Here is a 7847-nt window from a genome sequence, read left to right as displayed (position 1 = left end):
TAAAACAGTGCACATAAGCATGGACGACAAACACTTCACTCTAAGCATGGAATACTTCACTTTAAACATGTTTTACTTCACTAAAATGATAAAACAGAGCACTTTAAGCATGAATCACAAACACTTCACTCTAACCATGGAATACTTCACTTTAAACATGTTTTACTTCACTAAAATGATAAAACAGAGCACTTTAAGCATGAATCAACAAACACTTCACTCTAACCATGGAATACTTCACTTTAAACATGTTTTACTTCACTAAAATGATAAAACAGAGCACTTTAAGCATGAATCACAAACACTTCACTCTAACCATGGAATACTTCACTCTAAGCACATTTTACTTCACTGAAATATAAAACAGTGCACATAAGCATGGACGACAAACACTTCACACTTCACTCTAACCATGGAATACTTCACTCTAAGAACATTTTACTTCGATAAAATAGTACACTTTAAGCATGGATGACAAACACTTCACTCTAAACATGGAATACTTCACTCTAAGCATGTTTTACTTCACTGAAATGATAAAACAGAGCACTTTAAGCATGGGTCACAAACACTTCATTTTAACACTGTAATACTTCACTCTAAGCACGTTTTACTTCACTAAAACGAAAAAATATAGCACTAGAAGCATGCATCACAAACACTTCACTCTAAGCATATGTGAAAACATTATACACATGTTTCTACATTCTAGTTCATTGTAAACTGAAATGAATAAGCATAATATGACTTTGTCGTTAAACTGACTCCATCACTATTAGCATAATATGACTCCATCGTTAAACTGAAATGCAAATAAAGTCGGTAAAATGAATCGTTCCTCTAATAAATAGGTTGACGAACTTAATTGAAGGAATTAGGTATGTTGAATCGAAGGCAACGGCGGAATGAGAAACTAGAAGGAGGCGACAACAAAGTGAATCAAATGAACTTTAGGCGCAGCTGAAGAAGGCAGCGGCGATGACATAGAGTTTTCTTTTATGAGTGAGAATTGGTGGAGAATTCGAGCAGAGGAGGGAAATCGATGGAGAATTCGAGCGGAAGAGGAGAATTGATGCAGAATTCGAGCAGAAGAGGAGGATCGATGGAGAATTGATGAAGAATTCGAGTGGAAGAGATGGCGGGCAGAAGAAAAATTATCTAAATGAGAGGAATTCAAGTTTTAACCCCAACTTTGTTTGTTAAATGACTATTTTACCCCTGCCTTTTTACAGTGAACCAATTCTTGCTTATAGTGAAGTAATTTTTTTGACCAATATCAAAATCCTATGCTAAATTTAAGCCCTTGATTTCTTTATCTTGTGGTTGAAATTTGTTCTCTAGTTATACACTTAAAGGGAACTTGCCCTATATAACTACTGTATAGTATAATATAAAATTAATATATAATACCCAATACATATGATATAAAATATATTAAAAGAATATATACTAAATTAATAGAATAAATATATATATAATATTATATTTAAAATCTAATTCGGTTCTTCGGTTTTTTTTCACCCGAACCAAAAAATCGAAATTTTTATATTTTTAAAACCGAACCGAACCGAATCGAAAAATAAAAAAACGAAACCGAATATCAAAATTTTGATTTGGTTCGGTTCAGATATTCGGTTTTTTTCTCACCCCTGTATAAAACTAGTTTGATTAAGAATATTATAGGATAGATTTATGTTGTATAAGTCTAGGAATTTTGATATTAATCTACACACTACTTCTAGATTATTCCTAACTACGCTTTACATATATTATCCATTCTTTTTCACTTGAAATCTATGGCTCTATTAAATCGTCATAATTCATTTTGACTGCTGTTTTCATTAACTCAACATGATCCACTATAATAATTATCCATTCTTTTCCAAATTTAACTAATTTATTAACAGTAATATCATAATATCTATGCTTTTTATTAAAAATATGTATATTTATATTTAATTCATATAAAAAATTATATTCGCACTATGAAATTAACAATTTTATAAATAAAATATACTCCATTACAACTAAAAATTATCGTCAAATTGGAGAAAATTGGCATCTCAACCATTGATTTGTGGGTATGTTTGAATGATGAGAACTGAAAATGAGAAATCTGGTTTCAAAATTAGTTATTGGTGAAGAAAACAAAAACCTAAAGAATTGAAAGCAGCCAACTACAATTGTCTTAATCAACATAAGAATCTTTAGTTGGCATCGGTATTACATAATGTATAAACATGAGGAACTTTGTGTTTGGATAGAAAGGAAAACAAGAATATAATGATGAAATCTCATGTGATGATATCATAATTTCCAATTTAATATATATCTAGTGGCAAAATATAATAGTCAATAGACATTTTAAAATTCAAACTTATAACGTGATGACATTAATTAAAAATTTTGCTCTTTTTGTGTGAACGAGTGATTACAACTTTAGCGTAAAATAATGTTGTCTTTTGCCTTAATTTAATCGTAACAAACTATTATATCAATCATCCAGAAGATTAGCATGTGAAATTCAAAACAAAGTATGAAAATCTTGTTTAGGAGGCTTAATAATATTAAGGAGACGATGTTTAGAACTTGATCAAATACATGTTGAATAAACATACATAATGGAATGTGAGGTGAAAATTTTGATTACCTACAAAATGTCATATTTGCCCTTAAATGTTTAGTATAGATTATATTCGTCCGCGATTAAAATTTAAAATCTAAAACTTTAAACTCATTAAAAATTCCATGCAAGTTGAATGCATTGACTTTATGAACGAATCTTTTGAACTTAGGTACATTGATTTGACGAAACTTATAACCAAAAAAATAGTAATTTGGTGAAGTCCAATATAACCAATCACACAAAGCTCAAACGAAAAGAAAGTTGAAATAAAGTTAATGGAGAATTATCTCTTTTCCTTTGCTCTTTCAATCTTGTTATTACATAGCATTGCACTTTGCTCCGGCTCAACTATCTTGAATTCTGTCACAGACAAACATTCACTCATCTCCTTCAAAAACTACTTCCGACCCTTATGCTATCTTGAGCACCAATTGGTTTCAAAATACATCAGTTTGTAATTGAATTGGTGTGTCATGCGGCCTCACACACGGCCGCGTCACTACTCTCAATCTCTCTAGCTACAGCCTTGCTGGAACTGTCGCTCCACATCTCGGAAACTTAACGTTTCTAAGATAATTGGACATCAGTTCCAACAGTTTCACGGGGATCCTACCCTTTGAGCTCTCTAAATTGCGTCGTTTGAAGGTGATGAATGTGGGAGATAATTCATTCACCGGAGAAATACCAACATGGTTGGGCAATTTAGCTCAATTGGAGGAACTCTATTTGTACAACATCACTTTCTTAGGTACAATTCCTGCCTCTTTGTTCAATAATTCCAATCTTTCTTCTCTCCAAGTATTAAACTTGGACAATAATAAGTTGACTGGACCCATACCACGTGGTATATTTGATGTTTCTTCCATGAGAGATTAGAATTCGGAATAATAGCCTATCAGGTCGCCTCCCAATCGATATGTGTAGTAATCTTCAAAATATCGAAACACTTTCTACTTCGGGAAACCAATTTTTCGGGGAGATTCCACCAAATATATGGGAATGCAAAGGCCTACAGCTCTTGGATTTGTCCTTCAATCATTTCAATGGCAAAATCCCAAGTGGAACTGGGAGTTTGAGCATGCTTAAAGAGTTGAACTTGGGCATAAATGATTTCCATGGTATACACATCTCAATCTCATCTTTTCTCCTCTATATATATATATATATATATTGCGAGTTTTTATAATTATTATTAATAAATTTCCAAACTTGTATATTGATATGTTGGAAATTCAATAACAATTTTCAGGAGGAATTCCTGCAGAAATAGGAAATCTTTCACGACTAGAGATATTAAGCATCGAAGGCGCCTCACTCACCGGAGATATTCCATCTTCTATATTAAATATATCTTCTTTGAAAGTCTTGTGCTTTGCAAACAATAGTTTGTCTTAGTAAGTATACCGTCTCTCCACAGTCTCATGATTTTTTTTTGAGCAAATAAATCTAAGTAATCTAATGTATATCCACATCTTAACACATAAATTACTTTGTATATGCAACTTAATTAATGATACAAATTAATCGTGTGATATCTATAAGACTTTTAATTTTCATGTGTGAATTGTAGGTTTGCCTTATATATGTACATATATGTAGAAGTTGGTAGCTAGGAAATACACATGAATTTTCCACCATAGCATGTTTCTACAATCCTTGATTTTTATCTCATGCATTCACTTCTAAACTTCTCTTGCACATATGGCACTTTTCTTCATTACATATGTGGATTATTTGAGTTCATAATTTTTATATGAGTTGTTATACATAATAGTTACTAGTTTTTAGACATCATAGAAAAAACTAAGTTATGTACTCGGATCATTTGATTATTAGGTTGGGACCCAAGCGATATGTGCAGTAATATGCGCAACATCAGAACACTTTCACTCTCTCGGAACCGACTTGAACATCATATTCCATCGAATATACACAAATGCAAAAATCTTCAGTTGCTAGACTTATCCAGCAACAATCTCAGTGGCACTATCCCACGTGAAATCGGAAATATGAGCATGCTTAGAGAGTTGAATTTTAAGGAGCAACCATTTCACAGGTACATATATATATGTGTGATCAAATTCTTATTTCATTAGTTACTACCAAAGTTCTTAGCTCATGCATATTTGGTAGGTGAATTGCCACAAGAGATTGGTACTCTACCGATCCTCCAGTATCTCGACGTGTTCAACAATTCCTTATCTGGATCGATCCCATCTTCCATATTCAACATATCAATGTTGAAGACGTTACAACTTTCAGGTAATGAGTTTTCAGGTAGTCTACCCTCAGACTTGGGCGATTCCCTTGTCAATCTCGAACGCCTTTATTTGAGTAGGAACAAACTGATTGACCCAATTCCAACCTCCATCACCAATGCCTCTAAACTTACCTTATTGGGAATAAATAGCAACTCTTTCAGTGGCTCCATACCCGACTTTGGTAATTTGAGACTCCTACAAAGACTTTACATTTGGGGAAATAAATTTATTGGAGCGGAAGCCCCATCTCAGGAGTTAAGATTTCTCTCTTCGTTAACTAACTGTCGATATTTGATGGATTTGGTGATGTCGGATAATCCACTTAATGGTATCCTACCCGCTTCGATTGGGAATCTATCCTCATCTCTTGAGTATATTGGCGCGTCAAACAACAACATCAAGGGTGCCATTCTTTCTGAAATAGGAAAGTTAAGCAGTTTGCTAACTATAAATTTGGGTAGGAATCAATTGAGTGGAGCCATTCCACCAACAATTGGGAAATTGGTGAAACTTCAAGAATTAGGCCTTAGTGGTAATCAATTTGTAGGATCTATCCATAATGATCTTTGTGGAATGAGTAATTTAGGGGTGTTGAGGCTTGGTGGTAACATGCTTGTAGGTTCAATACCTAAATGTTTGGGTGAAGTTAAATCATTGAGAGAGATCTACTTAGGTTTTTCCAACCAATTGAATTCAACCATCCCTCCCAACTTTTGGACTCACAAATTTTACTGTCCAAAAATAATTTCATGGGTCAACTATCATATGAAATTGGCAATTTAAAGACAATCTACTCTCTAGATTTGTCATTTAATCAATTTTCAGGTGGCATTCCAAGCACAATTTCCGGTTGTGAGTCATTACAATATCTAAACTTGTCGAACAATCAGCTTAGAGGAGCAATTCCAACCACCTTAGGAAATGTCAAGGGTTTGATATCATTGGATTTATCTTACAATAATCTTTCCGGGTCAATACCCGACTCCTTAGAAGGCCTCCCCTTTCTTGAGCACTGTAGCATCTCTAACAACAAATTGGAAGGGGAAATTCCAGATGGCGGCCGGTTTGGGAACTTCACTGCTCAATCTTTTGCAAACAACTTTGGCCTTTGTGGTGGTCCAGTATGGTTTCAAATCCAATCATGCTTAAAAGATAATGGTGGAATATCAATTAAGTACATGATCATTGTTCCCTCGTTGAGTTTAGTAGTCATTGTGGTGATTATCATGCTCGTGTTGATAAGGAGACGAAAACGGAAGAATGAGAGAAGAGTAAGAAATAGGAGAAGAATTTCTTACATAGAATTGGAACCAGACATAACATCATTAAGTGAGACTAACCTGCTCGGACGAGGAAGTTATGGTTCAGTATACAAAGCGACACTTTCTGATGGATTAGACGTTGCTGTCAAAGTGTTTGACTTGCAACTACAAGGAGCAGCTGAGAGCTTTGATACTGAAATGGAAATACTATGCAACATTCGTCACAGAAACTTAGTTCGTGTTGTTGGATGTTGTAGTAACAAAGAGTTTAAAGCTCTGGTTCTAACTTACATGCCGAATGGGAGCTTGGATAAATGGTTGCATTCTGATATGTATGGGTTGGATCTTATAAAGAGACTTGAACTAGCAATAGATGTTGCAGCGGCCTTGGAATATCTTCACCACAATTACACATTCCCAATTATTCACTCTGATGTAAAGCCGAGCAATGTGTTGCTTGACCAAGACATGGTTGCTCATCTTGCTGATTTTGGTATTTCTAAGCTTTTTGATAGAGGAGAAGCTGTCGTCCAAACACGAACAATGGCAACCATCGGTTATGCAGCACCAGGTGATGAGTAATGCTAAACTTTAACTTTATCGTATTAATATTTTCTATATGTTTTTATGCATGTAATCTAACAAAATGATGAATGAATGTGGTACGATTAGAGTTGGGAACGGAAGGCAAAGTGTCGACAAGTGGAGATGTGTATAGCTTCGGGATTATGCTATTGGAGATGCTTACAGGGAAGAAGCCAACAGATGATATGTTTGGTGGGGAAATGAGCTTAAAAGAATGGGTGAATAAAGCATTACAAGAAAATGCAGTAACAGGAATCGCCTGCTTTATTATCAAGGGAAGATGAACATTTCTGCGAAAAGGAGCAGTGTGTGTCGTCGATTTATTACTTGGCGATGAAATGTTTAGCATTTTCACCTTCTGAAAGGATTAACATGATTGAAGTAGGAAATACTCTGCACAAGATTTACGCGACAATAGTAGCAAGTATAGAACGATTTAATGGATTTTGATGCTTGAAAATTGTAATGCAACTTGATTTTGTAACATATACATATTTTTTGAAAGAACATACGAAAACTGTTAGTGTGCATTAATGGGAAGAGATAAATAGTAACATGTACAAGTTAAACTAAACAAATCCACCAAAATCAAATTCTGAAGTTGATACCTGATTGTTCAATTTCGTAAAAGCTGAGAAATATCGAATGAAATGATAGATAAGAACGGGAATAGATAGTGAGAGAATGCTCGAGCTGCTGACATGAGTTCCTCATCAATTTTCATCTTAGTCGTAGGTTTCTCCCGAAACTGTTCGATATCCATCCCATCCATGCCAGAATGGATCCGGCATTGGAAAGTCTTCACTTTGAAGGTGATGAAAAACCTCACAAAGCCTGTCGGCCAGTGGCGGACGCAGAAATTTTGGTCAGTAGGGGCTTCACTATATATACTCTCATTATCTACGAAAAAGAGTACTACGAACGAAACAGGTTTTAATGCTTATTGTTATTGGAAAAGATAAAGAAAAACAGTGATATAGTACAATAGGAGGGGAGAAAAAATGGTGGAAATATTTCTATAAATAGAAACAATATTAATTTTGGAGAATATGCCAAAATAAAAAAATTAGACTTTTTGTTGTAAACAGATGTACTCCCTTCGTTCATGATTAT

At 34.4% G+C, this 7847-nt stretch overlaps 1 pseudogene; it reads left to right on the top strand.

The window, feature by feature from the left end:
- The first annotated feature begins 2901 nt into the window (after window positions 1-2901).
- On the top strand, window positions 2902-7184 carry LOC125203140 (uncharacterized; annotated as a pseudogene).
- Window positions 7185-7847: the final 663 nt, after the last annotated feature.

Source organism: Salvia hispanica, chromosome 6 (genome assembly GCF_029641045.1).
Source record: "Salvia hispanica isolate PSC_SH4W2 chromosome 6, Shi_PSC_v1, whole genome shotgun sequence".
Taxonomy (NCBI): Eukaryota; Viridiplantae; Streptophyta; class Magnoliopsida; order Lamiales; family Lamiaceae; genus Salvia; species Salvia hispanica.
The sequence above is the reverse complement of the archived record's forward strand: the minus strand, read 5'-3'. Positions and strand labels throughout refer to the sequence as shown.